The sequence below is a fragment of the Nicotiana sylvestris genome, chromosome 6 (genome assembly GCF_000393655.2).
Source record: "Nicotiana sylvestris chromosome 6, ASM39365v2, whole genome shotgun sequence".
NCBI classification, from domain to species: domain Eukaryota; kingdom Viridiplantae; phylum Streptophyta; class Magnoliopsida; order Solanales; family Solanaceae; genus Nicotiana; species Nicotiana sylvestris.
The window spans coordinates 175161603-175175491 of NC_091062.1; the positions used below are offsets into that span (position 1 = coordinate 175161603).

Sequence of the window (13889 nt, forward strand, 5' to 3'; positions counted from 1 at the left end):
GATTAAGTCTTAACCTTACGAGATGAACCAATTTAAGCACTATGAAGATATGCAAGAATTCATAGTGGATTGGTCTTTAGGAAAACCTCTTTCGGTTATTCTCCTAACTAGGTTTATTCAATGATTCATCTAGCCTTTCGATTACTTAGAATAATCTATGAACTCAACCAACAATATAATGTAAAGATATCACGAGTTATGCCTCTTTCGATTACAAGTAGTGAATATAGATACAACAGTTAAATCTTCCAAAAGGATTCAAATACATAAAATAGAGTTATAATCCACAAACAATCATCAATACACAAAATCTATCAAAATCCAAAAGGAACCACTCCATAGACACGGAGAAGTTCTTCACAAATATAATTAAAGTATAGGAAAACATAAATTCAATCCAAACCGGATCTTGAGTGAGGAAGGAATGATGGAATCCTTGTGCTTGTGTTTTACATCTCCTCTTTAGCCTCCTTAGGTCGAAATTGTATCCAAATCCATCTAAAATGGTGTTTTTCCCCGTTAGACTTCAAACCCCTCAAGAAGTCAGTCGACGAAATCCATCATCGGGAAGAGTCGAAACTAAACACTTACTAACTATTACATGCCGATAGAATTTAGAGTTATGATTATATGCCATATTGTCTAAAAAAGCAAGAAACAAATCAAACAACCCCATGAGACGCGACTGTGCCTTTTTTTCAGTGTAAGTTTGTTTGTTATTTTTTTGACACCCGGACTTGGTCCTCGACCCCCGAACGTGATCCCGACTTAATTTCTTGGGCTTCTACTCAGACTTCAAAGCTCCAACTTGTTTGATTTAGCTCCAAATTACCTTAATAACTCGGAATCATTCCTACAAGGAATAAAACACGTAATAAGTATAATTCACGATCATTTAAGCTCAAAAACACGTAAAATGCAGTAATTAGAGTGAAATACTATGGCTAAAACACGAGTTTCTAGCCTACCATCAACACCTCACACTTAGACTATTGCTCGTCCTCGAGCAATCAAACTACACTTCGTATAAAGACGACCTTTTCATTAAACAACCTCCCTAACACACCATGCCAAGAATATTTAAAATAGACTAAACACCATATCGTAACATCCTGCCCTCAAGACTCGACACAAAAGCACCACACGTTTTTTTCATAACATGTTCACTTACTCTAACATAGAAGTCAAAGACTTTATCTTACCTTCACAAGTTACGTGCCGTCACACAAACAATAGAGAGTAGTTCCACACACAATAAAGTTCAAGAACAAATATAAACTCAAGATAGAAAGAATTCACTCACTCTCATAAATAAAATTCATGCACCACAGAGAATGTACCATAAGATTGCTCGTAGTGTAATACTCTACTAATTGAGCTAATTCAGTCAAAAATCAAGTAGGACTTTATTTTGGTCGTAATGTAGGCTGCAGGACGGGTATGATATATATGGATATAGTGGCTACACCTCAATGGGCACTTTAATACTTATAATTTCACAAATTAAACGCCACACTTATATTGAACCAAACCCAACCTTCACATTATATTAACATCAAGCTTCCAAATTCATTAAGCACAGACAAAGCAAGATTTACCACTAGCAAGCAATAATTTTCTTTATAATGTATACAAACACCAACAATTTTTTTCTTTTTCTAGATTCTGAATTTCTCTTCTTTTTTCTCAATTACCTACAAGTGGCTCTCACAATTTTTTCAAACAATGCACCTTTCTTTTTTTTCTATAACTCCACTCAAAAATCCAACCATGCCTCCACTTAGATTTTAACATGCTCATAAATATATCAGGTACTCAAGAGAGATAGACGGTTCAAACAGATAGTCAATTCAAAAAAGGGGGTCAGACTTGTAATGTGGTTGCCAAAGAAAATAGGATTACAAGGCTTAAAGGGCTAACTAGGATGCACAACAACTAGGTGGGTCACAGACATATACTTGGCTCAATAAAGAAATACCTATATCACTTCCTAGACTGAACAAGATTTCTATTTCGCTTTGGAAACACACAAGACAAGTTCTAGACATCACTGAAATGCACAGAATATCACAAAACCTCACAAACACATTGACACATAACTCACTTAGGATCGGATCTAGCCCGACTCTCTAGTCAAATCAGTTACGCAAAGTTACAATTAACCAATTTAAGGCACTTACTTAAGAGTCAAGAACTGAGCCTAGGCGTCACAACTAAGGCACTCACCACTCTCAAGGCATATGCAGTCAAGGAAAATTGCTTCAACTTAGCATGATGACTCATGCTTCTTTATTCCTACAAAACAAAACAAAAAATTAACTACACTCGATTCAATTAAAAGCCCTGGAAAAGAACTGTGACACAAAGAAAAACCAAGGGGGAATTGTTGCACTACCTAAGAAAGTAAAATAAAATAAAAGACGTATATTTGGATTTTCAAATTTTAATTTTTTTGTTTTTTTTTTGTTTTCCCCCGTTCGACTTCAAATCCCTCAAGAAGCCAGTCGACGAAATCCATCGTTAGGAAGAGTCGAAACTAAACACTTGCTTACTAACTATTACATGCCGATAGAATTCAGAGTTACGATTACAGACCATATTGTCAAACAAAGCAAGAAACAAATCAAACAACACCAACTGGCAAATAGAAAACAAGTACAAATACAATCAAATTAGAGCACCCCACCCCACACTTAAGAATTGCATTGTCCCCAATGCAAATAAATAAAATAAGAGTGAAAAGGTAACTCTCTGAGGCTCGTGGCCTACTCCTCATCACCACCCTCAAAGGTGCGCATGTACTCTTCATCATCAGAAGGAATAGAGTTGACGTCCTCATCCGGTGGCATCTATACTCCCTCTGCTAAACTCAACCACTACTGAGTGTCCGCGGAGAGGAGATAGTTCTCCTGCAGCTCTGCCATGTCAATCTCCCCCCGCATATTAGCAAATAGCAGCTGCAGTGTCTCCTTAACATGAACAAATCTCTAGTCTACAGGAACAACATCAACATGGGGGACGGGGGTCCGTCACAACTATGACATCAAAAGGCTTAAGAGGCCGCATAACCGGAATCGTCCGATCATAATAGTACTCCCCCTCCATATAATGTGTCCGCAGAAGCTGCGTGATCATGCTCGAGAAATACAGACGGTGGGCCCCAAGTGGTCGGACTCGAGACATGTGCTCAAGCATAATTTTACCCAAATCAAATGGCATCCGAGTCAACATAGCATAAATAAGACACGCCTTCAACCAAGAGACATCAATGTCATTCTGGGTAGGTATGATCTTTGCATTAATTAAGTGGAGAATGATTTTAACGGGATGCTGGAAATGACACTTCTTCATGTCTTCGTGAAACTCATCAGAATCTCGTGTCCATGTGGAAAGAGACCCCGCGCCACACAGCTGGGCTGGCGTCTAATGTTAGGATAAAGGGGACAATACAGCATCCTCAAGAACAACCTATGCGAGTGCTCCGTGAATCCCATAATTTGATTTATTATCTGGGAAAAAAATAGAATCCTCTAGCCTCTTACCTCCACTTCATACACAACATCTAAACTGACCTCATGTTGTCAGTTAGCGTAGATTTCCTTGACCATATTCACATTCACCGACTCATCAGGATGGAACAAGCTTTAAAAATTCAAGTATCTGATGTTGTTGTAAATCCCCAAGTATTTTCTAGCGAGCTTACCAACATCAATACCGACTTCTGGGTGGGGACTCACTGGCAGAACAAAGGTCCGATACCACATTCTAGCATGAGCTGGCACAATCTGAATGACATACTTGCAGCCTGGCACTACATCCTCATCTGGATCAATGCGCTATTCTTCCTCCTGCACAGGGGAGGGGGGAGGTGCTCGCCTACCTCCATGACGGTTACTAAAGGCAACCTCGGAGGAACCTGTGTTAGAACATTTGCTAGGGTGGCGAGACATTGTACCTGCACAAAACGAACAACCTTAGCTACAACACTTAAAACAAAACAATACCTACGGGGTAACCACCCCATACTTATGTTATTGGCACGTTCACAAGTACAATGTAAATCGGGGACTCAGACTACCCCATTGAAAGCACGCTACAAGTAATCAAAAATTCACCCAACCACCAATATAGTATTACAACAACATAACCACAGACTATACTGTAAAATACAAAATCAAAAAGTTAAACTAGTAAGTAAGAAAAAAAGAAGTTATACAAATTCACCACTACAAAATTACGATGGTACAATACAACCCTACACAAATACTTCACATGAATCAGACATCCCAATTAGCAACTAGCTATATATTAGCATGTGGCAGTCAATCGATTAGCACTCAGGGCTAACATGTTGAAGCTTCACAACCTAAGAACATGACCGCCCATCCCACATTTATATTCTATTATTACATTAGTACCAAACAATTATCCTCCAATTAAGCAACAAAATTCACTAATTTTTTTTTTCAATAAGTCATTTTTCAAACACATAGTAGGCACTAAATTCACCCCTTTATTTTCACTTCGCATGGTTAAAAAACTCCACACTTATATATTAATCAACCACCCAACAACAATTAAAGCATAACCACATTGTAACAATAGCACAAAGTGCTTCAAATTTGCACAAAATTATCATGAATTTCCGGCCATAAAGGCACCCCCTTCGAGCTTTGTCACAAAACAATCCCAACACCATCAAGGCACACCAAAAATTATCCCCAAGCATAATAACAATTTAAAAACCACAAGGTTAAGCACAATTTTAAACCAAAGTAAAAAAAACTAACTACAATATTAGCAAAAATCAACTACCTAGGGTTAAGAAAATCAAACTAAAACTATCTAATTCTACAACTAAATGGTAAGAAAAACACGATTAAGAGAAGAGAAGAAGAACTTACCTTGATGAGTGATGGAGATGAGAGAAAGTTGAATGAATGAGGGATACGAGGAAGAAGGAGGGATTTGAAATGAGAGAGAGAAGAGTTAGAGATAAGGAAGTGAAGGAATTAGGGAAAGAGGGGAAGGGTCGGGTGTTAATGGGTGTCCGTTTTTTTTCTTAAGTGTTTCATTTTATTTTATTTTTAAAAAATACACTGCCGCATCGCTGGGTGCAACGCCACATGCGGCGCGACTGTGGGATTTTCCAGAGAGTTGATTCTGACAAATTTTCCCATTTGGACTAGTGCAGCGCCCCCTGCGATACGGTAGGCCGAATTTCTCAGAGTTTCGGCGATTTTTTTTTGTTTTAGGCCACGTGTTGCATCCTTACTCTATTATGTACTTATTTTATGTTTAATTAATGCTTATACATGCCCAAACAAGTACCCATATTCCTAAACTCTAATAATATTATACTACATTATCTAACTATTTTACAAAACCAAGAAAAAATGGTTAGAAGTAGTTCTGAGTTATAGTCGTCAGCTTGTTTCCGTCACTTAGGCTCATTTGATCACGATACTAGAGGATTGCTTGTCAGATCCTCTAACAAGGTATTGTTTCAACATATGCTCATTCACCTTAAAGCTTTCATTCCCTTATTCATCTTAAATTTCAATGGCGTCGTACGGTGAGACATGTTTCACCACATACGGACCTGTCCATCTTGATTTAAATTTTCCGGGGAACAACCTAAGTCTACTATTGTGTAGTGAGAATCCGTCCCCTTCATGAAACTCCTTTGGCTTAATCAGACGATCATGCCACCTTCTTCTCTTTTCCTTAAAAATCCACGCATTTTCGTACTCATCCAGTCTAAACTCCTCCAATGCATTCATCTGCGCTAACCTGTGTTCACCTGCAAGACCAAGATCATGATTAAGCATTTTAATTTCCCAATAAGCTTTATATTCTATCTCAACAGGTAGGTGACATGATTTTCCATACACTAGTTTGAACGGTGAAGTCCCTATGGTTGTTTTGAACGCAGTTCTATACGCCCATAGAGCTTTATCCAACTTTACAGACCAATCCTTACGAGAAGCACTGACTGTCTTTTCAAGAATTCGTTTAAGTTCGCGGTTAGCCACTTCAACTTGCCCACTAGTTTGGTCATGGTACGGGGTTCCTCTTTTGTATGTGACCCTATACTTAGACAACAATGCATCGAACTGCTTGTTCACAAAGTATGACCCATTATAACTGATAAACACTCAAGGTGTCCTAAAGCGGGTAAAGATGTTCTTCCGTAAGAACGCACACACCACCCGAGCATCATTGGTCCTAGTAAGGATTGCTTCGACCCATTTATAGACGTAGTCAACGACTACTAGGATATACTTATATGAATGAGATGATGGGAATGGGCCCATGAAGTCAATGCAACAAACGTCAAAAATTTCACATACAAGAATTGAGTTTTGTGGCATCTCATCCCTCTTGCTAATGTTACCTGCCTTTTGACACTTGTCACATGCAGCTACATATGCCCGTGCATCTTTGTACAAAGCAGGTCAATAGAAACTGGCTTCCATGACCTTTACTGCAGTTGAATTAGTGTCTTCCAGCTGCTCCATCATGGTAATGAGAAAGAATGCTTGCCATCTCTCCTTCATGCACACATCTTCGAATTACACCATCTGCACACAGTTTAAACAAGAAAGGGTCATTCCAAAAATAACTTTTTACCTCACCCTGAAGCTTCTTTCTTTGATCACGAGATAAGTCATGAGGCCACCATCCACTAGCCAATAAGTTGGCTATATCAGCATACCAATATGGTCTTTCGGAGACCGCATCAATGGAGAAAATCTGCTCATCAGAGAACTCTTTTCTTACGTCAATTATTACAATTGAAGGTCTCTCCAGCCGAGATTGATGATCTGCGACTTGATTTTCCATGCCCTTCTTATCTTTGATATCCAAGTCAAGCTCTTGGAGCAACAACACCCACCGCATCAGACGCCGCTTGGACTCCTTCTTACTCCATAGATATTTCAAAGCTGAGTGATCAGTGTGTACAATCACTTTACTCCCCACCAAGTATGATGTAAACTTGTCAAAAGCAAATAACTCTTTCTCAGTAGTGGTATAATTGACTTGAGCATCATTCAACGTCCTGCTTGCATAGTAAATGGGCCTAAACATTTTATCTTTTCTTTGCCCCACAGCTACATCACTTGTATCACACATTATCTTAAATGGCTGGCTCCAATTATGTGTCACCATAATAGGAGCACTCACAAGCTTTTCCTTTATCAATTCGAATGCTCTTAAGCACTCCACATTGAAAACAAACTTGACATCTTTCACTAGCAATGCAGTCAGCGATTTGGTAATGCTGAAAAAGATTTTGATGAACCTCCTATAGAACCAATATGTCCCAAGAAACTCTTTATGCTCTTCATAGAAGTCGGTGGAGGGAGCCTAGCAAATTACATCAACCTTAGCTCTATAACTTCAATTCCATGTGCAGTCACTTTGTGGCCCAAGACAATCCCCTCTTTCACCATGAAGTGACACTTCTCCCAATTAAGAACCAAGCGAGTGGATTCACAACGTTCAAGTACAAGCTCTAAATTCTTCAAGAAATCCTCAAAGTCATCACCAAAAAGGGTGAAATCATCCATGAATACTTCTAGGCACTTCCCGTTTAAATCGAAGAATATAGATATCATGCACATCTGGAAAAAGTGGCAGGTGCATTACACAACCCAAACGGCATCCTCCTACAAGCAAAAATACCTGACGGGCAAGTGAATGTGGTCTTCTCAACATCTTTTGGGGCAATGGGTATCTGATTGTAGCATGAGTACCCATAAAAGAAATAGTAGCATCCATGTCCAACCACTTTTTCGAGCATTTGATCAATGAAGGGAAGTGGGAAGCGGTCTTTCCTTATGTCATCATTCATCCATCTATAATCAATGCACATTCTCCATCCAGTGACTGTTCTTGTGGGGATCGATTCATTGTCTTCATTTTTCACCACGGTCATGCCCCATTTCTTAGGTACAAATTGCACTAGACTAATCCACTGGCTATCAGAGATGGGAAAAATCACTCCCGCAACTAGCAATTGATAATCTCCTTGCGCACTGCCTCCTCCAAATTTTTGTTCAAGTTGTGTTGGGGCTGCACCACCGGCTTGCTATTTTCTTCCAACAAAATTTTGTGCATGCAAATGGCTGGACTAATTCCTTGAATATCAGGTATACTCCAGCCAATAGACTTCTTGTGCTTTTTCAGTAGCTTCACCAACTTTTGCTCCTATATACCTGTCAAATCAGTAGAAATAATCATAGGAAAATTGTTAGTTTCAAGAAAAACATATTTAAGTGAGTGGGGAGGACTTTCAATTCCACACTAGGCTTAGAAGCCTCCTCTTTTAGTTCCTCCTCATCAACCACTTGATCTTCGGTTTCAAGAGCTTCAACCTTTTTCTTTATTTCAGGATCTTCATCCTCCACTGTGCTAGACTGAGTAATACATCTCTCTAAAGTATCCCCTGCAAGCTTGTCAAACTTGTATTTTTCAGTCAATTTCCCAACAACATCTAGCTTGAAACACGAGTAGGCAGACGACTCATCACTGGGGTATTTCATCATCCTCTTCATCTGGAACACTACTTTTTTATTGACCACTCTGAGCATAAGCTGCCCTTCGTAAATATCAAGGATAGATCTGCTTGTACATAAGAATGGCCTCCCTAGAATTCAAGGCACCTCCTTGTTCACCTCCATATCCACCACAATAAAGTCTATGTGGAACACAAATATGTCCACTCGCACTAGAATATCCTCAATGATTCCCTCAGGTAAAATAGTGGTCTGGTCAGCCAGTTGTAAGGACATCGGTATTGATTTGATCACTTCAAGCTCACCTTCCAATTTATTGAATACAGACAAATGCATTAGATTTATAGACGCACTAGAATCGAAAGGGACTTGTCAAATTTCTCACTCCCCAATGAGCATGGTATGGTGAAGCTTTCTGGGTCACCACACTTTTGAGAAAATTTGTTTTGTAATATGGCACCGCAGTGGGAATTCAGCTTGACCATTGTTGTCTCCTCTAGACAAGATTTTCTTTAAGAATGTTCCATAAGCAGGCCTCTGAGTGAGTACCTCTGTGAAGGGAATGTTCACATAAAGTTGTTTGAGCATCTCCAAGAATCGCCCAAAATATTTGTCAAGTTTCTCCAGCTTCATCTTTTGAGGAAATGGTAGAGGTGGCATATGTCTACTTTTTTCAATATCATTTTGTACCCCACTACTCTAGCCCTTTTTCTCTGCACTTTTTTTCTCTGTTGATGTCTCAGTCTGCTTGTTAACCACCTCAGGTCTAGCTTTCACCACTGGGTCAGTTAATGCTTTGCCACTTCTCAGAGATACAACTTTGATTGTTTCCTTTGGGTTATTTTTAATGTTAGGGAAGAGTCCCAGAAGCCCTCTCATATAAAAAATTTTCAATCTATCCCATTTGTCTTTCTAAATTTCGGATAGTTGTGCCCTGAGTCGCGAATTTTTCATCTGTTTTGTTGATGAATGCCTTTATGAGATCTTCCATACTTGGCTGATTTGGCTGTGGTGGATGGTATTGCTGCCTCTGCTGGTTCTAAAAACTAGTGGTCCTTGACCATGTGGTCTGAGATTATTTTGCTGCCATGAGTTCAAGCTCACATTAGGTGAACTCCACAAAACAATTGGATGTTTTCTACCCATAGCATTATAGTTGTTCCCACCTTGGTAGTTTCATCTATTAAAGTTCCCCACAATGTTGACTTTCTCAGTTGTAGCTTGGCACTCATGTGTAGGGTGTCCTAATCCACAAAAATCATATGCTGCTTGCGGCTTACTCTGTACCTTGGTCAATGTCAGCATTCTAATCTCCTTAGCCATGGTGTCTAGTTGGGCTTGCATGGATGTATTAGAGTACACCTAGTGAACCCCAACGGATCTTCTTCTATCATTACTCTCATCGGCCACTGATTAACATCCTGATATAATTCATCAAGGATTAAGACAACCTCCTCTCGAGTTTTCTTCATTAGTGGACCTCCATATACAATATTCAGAGTTCGTCGCAATGACGGTGTCAGTCTATCCCAAAAATCCTGGAGTTGCATCCATAAATCAATTTTATTGTGCTGACACTTTCTGACTATCTCCTTAAATCTTTCCCAAACTTCAAAAATAGTTTCTGTCTCCTTCTGGCAGAAATTGTGGATTTCCCTTCTGAACTTCTCTGTTTTTGCAGCTGAAAAGTACTTGTTGAGAAACTTCCTGGTCATATCTTCCCATGTCCTGATAGAACCTGTAAGTAAGCTACAAAGTCATTGCTTCCCGTCATCTTTCAATGAAAAGGGAATACCCTTAAGTAAGTTGCATCTTTTGATACTCCATTGTATTGGAAGGTGTTCATGATTTCTTCAAAGTCCATCGAGTAAGTATTAGGATCTTCGTTCACTTTCCCTCTAAAAATGCAGTTGTTTTGGTTAGTTTGAAGCAAGCCTTGCTTCAATTTGAAGTTGTTTGCTGCTATAGGTGGAGGACTAAAACTTGATAGTAATTGATTGTAGACTCTTCCAGGCCAATGTGCTGCATTCTCAGCTGGTCTTCAAACACGGGTCGGTTTACATTGAATCTTCGACCCCCAACATTATTGACGACCTCATCAGTAATTCTCCGTGCAACTTCTTGTTGTGCTGCCTCTCTTGCAACTAATCTTTTGGATTTCCCCCTGATCTTTTGGATCTTTGTGAAGTAATTTACTTCAGAATTTGGTATAAAAAATTATGTTTAAACGAGGAAATCCTTCTTTTATTTGATTCACCTCCACATTCCATTTCATAATCCATGGTATGGAGAACTCTACAAAGAAATACATTAAAGCCATCTCTTTAAAAAAGATATTTTCCTTTTGGACATTGATAATTTTGGGAGATATATCTACCCATTCCGCATATAATCTTTTAAATTGATCTTGGAGAATTTCTAGAGAAAGGACTAAATGACATCAACCATTTGCAAAACCAATTTGGAATATATTGACTAAACATGTTGGAACATAATTTTATGAACCAGGAATATTTCTTATTGGGGTTTTCATATAATAAAATTTTATTAAAACTATCAATATACTCCTAGTAATTGAATTTAACTGAGACCTTTTGTTCTAGATGGGCGTATTCCCTTTCCTTTAATGTACTGAGCCCCCATTCATCAGAGTCTAAGACTTTCTTTATAATGTTTATAGAGAAGTTATATACTCTCTTTATATTTGCCGAGTAAAAATACCGAATTTCAACTGATGCCCTAGATGATATAATTAACTCATAATGTATTCTGTATTTGTATGCAGGGGTACCATATTGTCACGCCCCAATTTCGGGAGGCGCGACTGACGCTCAATCGAGTGAACCCAACTGAGCAAGCCTTATCAACCGCTATCTACCCAACTCGATAGGAATAAAGAAGTCATGCTTACCTTTATTTAAACTAGGAAAGATTGTACATTCTGTCACACCTCCTTTTTACGCACCCGAGAGGGTGCAAGGGAGTTTTTTCCAATTAAAGGACAATCGAAACGGGATTGGTTTAATTATTTCAGAGTCGCCACTTGGGAGATTTAGGGTGTCCCAAGTCACCAATTTTAATCCCGAATCGAGGAAAAGAATGACTCTATATTACAGTCTGCGTACCAGAAATCCGGATAAGGAATTCTGTTAACCCGGGAGAAGGTGTTAGGCATTCCCGAGTTCCGTGGTTCTAGCACGGTCGCTCAACTGTTATATTCGGCTTATTTATCTGATTTTAAATACAATTATGAACCATGTGCAAATTTTATCTTTTAACCGCTTTTGTCATTATTATTATTTTTACGAGAATTGCAACGTCGTGAAAACATATCTCGAACCACGTTACATCAATGTACCCGTGGTTATCGATATATCTCGACTCGGTTGAGATTTGGATTTGGGTCACATAAATGTGCACCCGAATTAAGGAAAATAAATTGTTAAAGGCGCGCCTAAAGCAACTAGCGTCTTGTTATTTTGGGGAAAGTCGTAAAAATTCGTTAAACGGCATATCCCGAATTCTAAATAATTTAATATATACATACATTTAGAGGGCCCCGCAGCTTTGTACATTTTTGTTTGTCGAGGCTCGTCTCATTCTTATTTTTTAAAAGGAATTTGCGACGTCATGGACATGCATCTCGAACCACGTCACAATCAATGTACCCGTGATTAGAAACACATCTCGAATCCGTCGAGATTTGGATTTGGGTCACATAAATGTGCACCCGAATTTAAGAAGGTAAAATTATTAAATACGCGCTTAAAGAGACTATCGCGTTATTATTCCGGGAGGGTCGTGAGATTTGCTTAACGACCCACCTTGGAAACTAAATGCTTCGATATATACATTTAACGAGGGCCCCGCAGCTTGTGCGTTTTTTTTCTTTATTTTTTGTCGAGGCTCATCTCGTCCTTATTTTAAAAGGATATCCTATAGCAACTACGTTTCTTATCGCGCTTGTCTCTACTAATAGAAGAACAGAGATAGTCCTAGTTAATTACATGCTTGTAGGCTTATTTATAACAGGATTCAAAATGCTTTTACAGAATAAGTAAACGTCATTACGCACACGGACAGCTGATTGAACATTACGGGCCCAAATCCAGCTCATGCGGGATGGGCCAGACCTGGGCCACTGTTTGTTCGATGCGGGCCTGCTTGGTCTGTTTTGACCTGGGCTCGACCTTCATGAGGTTGAGATTGCAAGCTTTGTGTTTTTTTTTTCTTAACGTGTGGTTTACCAGTTATATGAGACAATTTATCAGAAGAGAAAGAGCTTAGCTAATAATGTATAGTTTTCATGCTTGGCATACATTATAGAATATACTACACAATTAAACCAAATCTAAGATTCAAACTACTGCATTGGGAATACTTCTATCTACCAGCCTGCATATACAAATTAACGTTTAATTACCCTACAATTGATATCTACTAGGCATGCAAACTATCTTCAGTATCCAAACAACACTGCAAACTATCATGCATTACATGAGGTTTAACATAACAGTCTATATATAAAAAAATCTTCAGATCTTCTCTTTTGTATTCATGCTTAGCCTTCAAGTTACATTGACAATGTTCTAATCGTGTACCTGGTATAGCCAAGCAAAAGAAGAAGGGAATGATCAGCTGAGTAGTATGCAACAAATACAGCAACAACAGATGCACAGCAACAACACAGCAACAACAACCAGCCAACAATGATGAAGCTCACGAGCAGTCGAGTAACAAACAAACAATCCCAGAAACAGAGTAATGAACCAACAGAAACAGCAGAGTATTCAATGTAACCACACCAGCAATTCAACAATCACAAGCAGCTCAACAGGCAACCAACATCAATCGGCCAAAACAGCTAGACCAACATGAACTCTTATGTAATTTTTTTCAGACAGTGTTTGGTTACGATATTCTGAGACTTTATGTTTCTTGTTTTTCCTGAAGACTAAAAATGTCCAGCCTTTAAGAAAATCCTTTCCACAGGCTCCAAAAATCTCTCCAAAAAATCTCTCTCTTCTCAATGGAAGGTCTGCCTCTTTTATAGCCTGAATTCAGCACTTTACAGCCTGTGTGACAACTCAAAATTCCCCCTCCCTGCTGTTTTTTTCCACTCAGCTATTTTAAATAAACAGACTCCCATGACATCCCTGACAGCCCCCTTTTAACATTTATTAAACTAAAACAGGCCATGGGCAGCAAGAATATAATCTGACAGCATGTGCTGTCAGACTATTTTAATCCGAAAGGGCTTTATGCACATGTTGTGCACAAGTGCACATGCCCTCCAATTCTAACTGCAACTAAACAAAATCAATCCCTTTATATTTCTGATTCAAATACATCAATTGTAAATAGCTA

At 38.9% G+C, this 13889-nt stretch overlaps 1 non-coding gene across 1 annotated transcript; it reads left to right on the forward strand.

The window, feature by feature from the left end:
* The first annotated feature begins 10082 nt into the window (after positions 1-10082).
* On the forward strand, positions 10083-10189 carry LOC138872236 (small nucleolar RNA R71). Its single transcript, XR_011400704.1, has one exon. It is a non-coding gene; the product is annotated as a small nucleolar RNA R71 (small nucleolar RNA).
* Positions 10190-13889: the final 3700 nt, after the last annotated feature.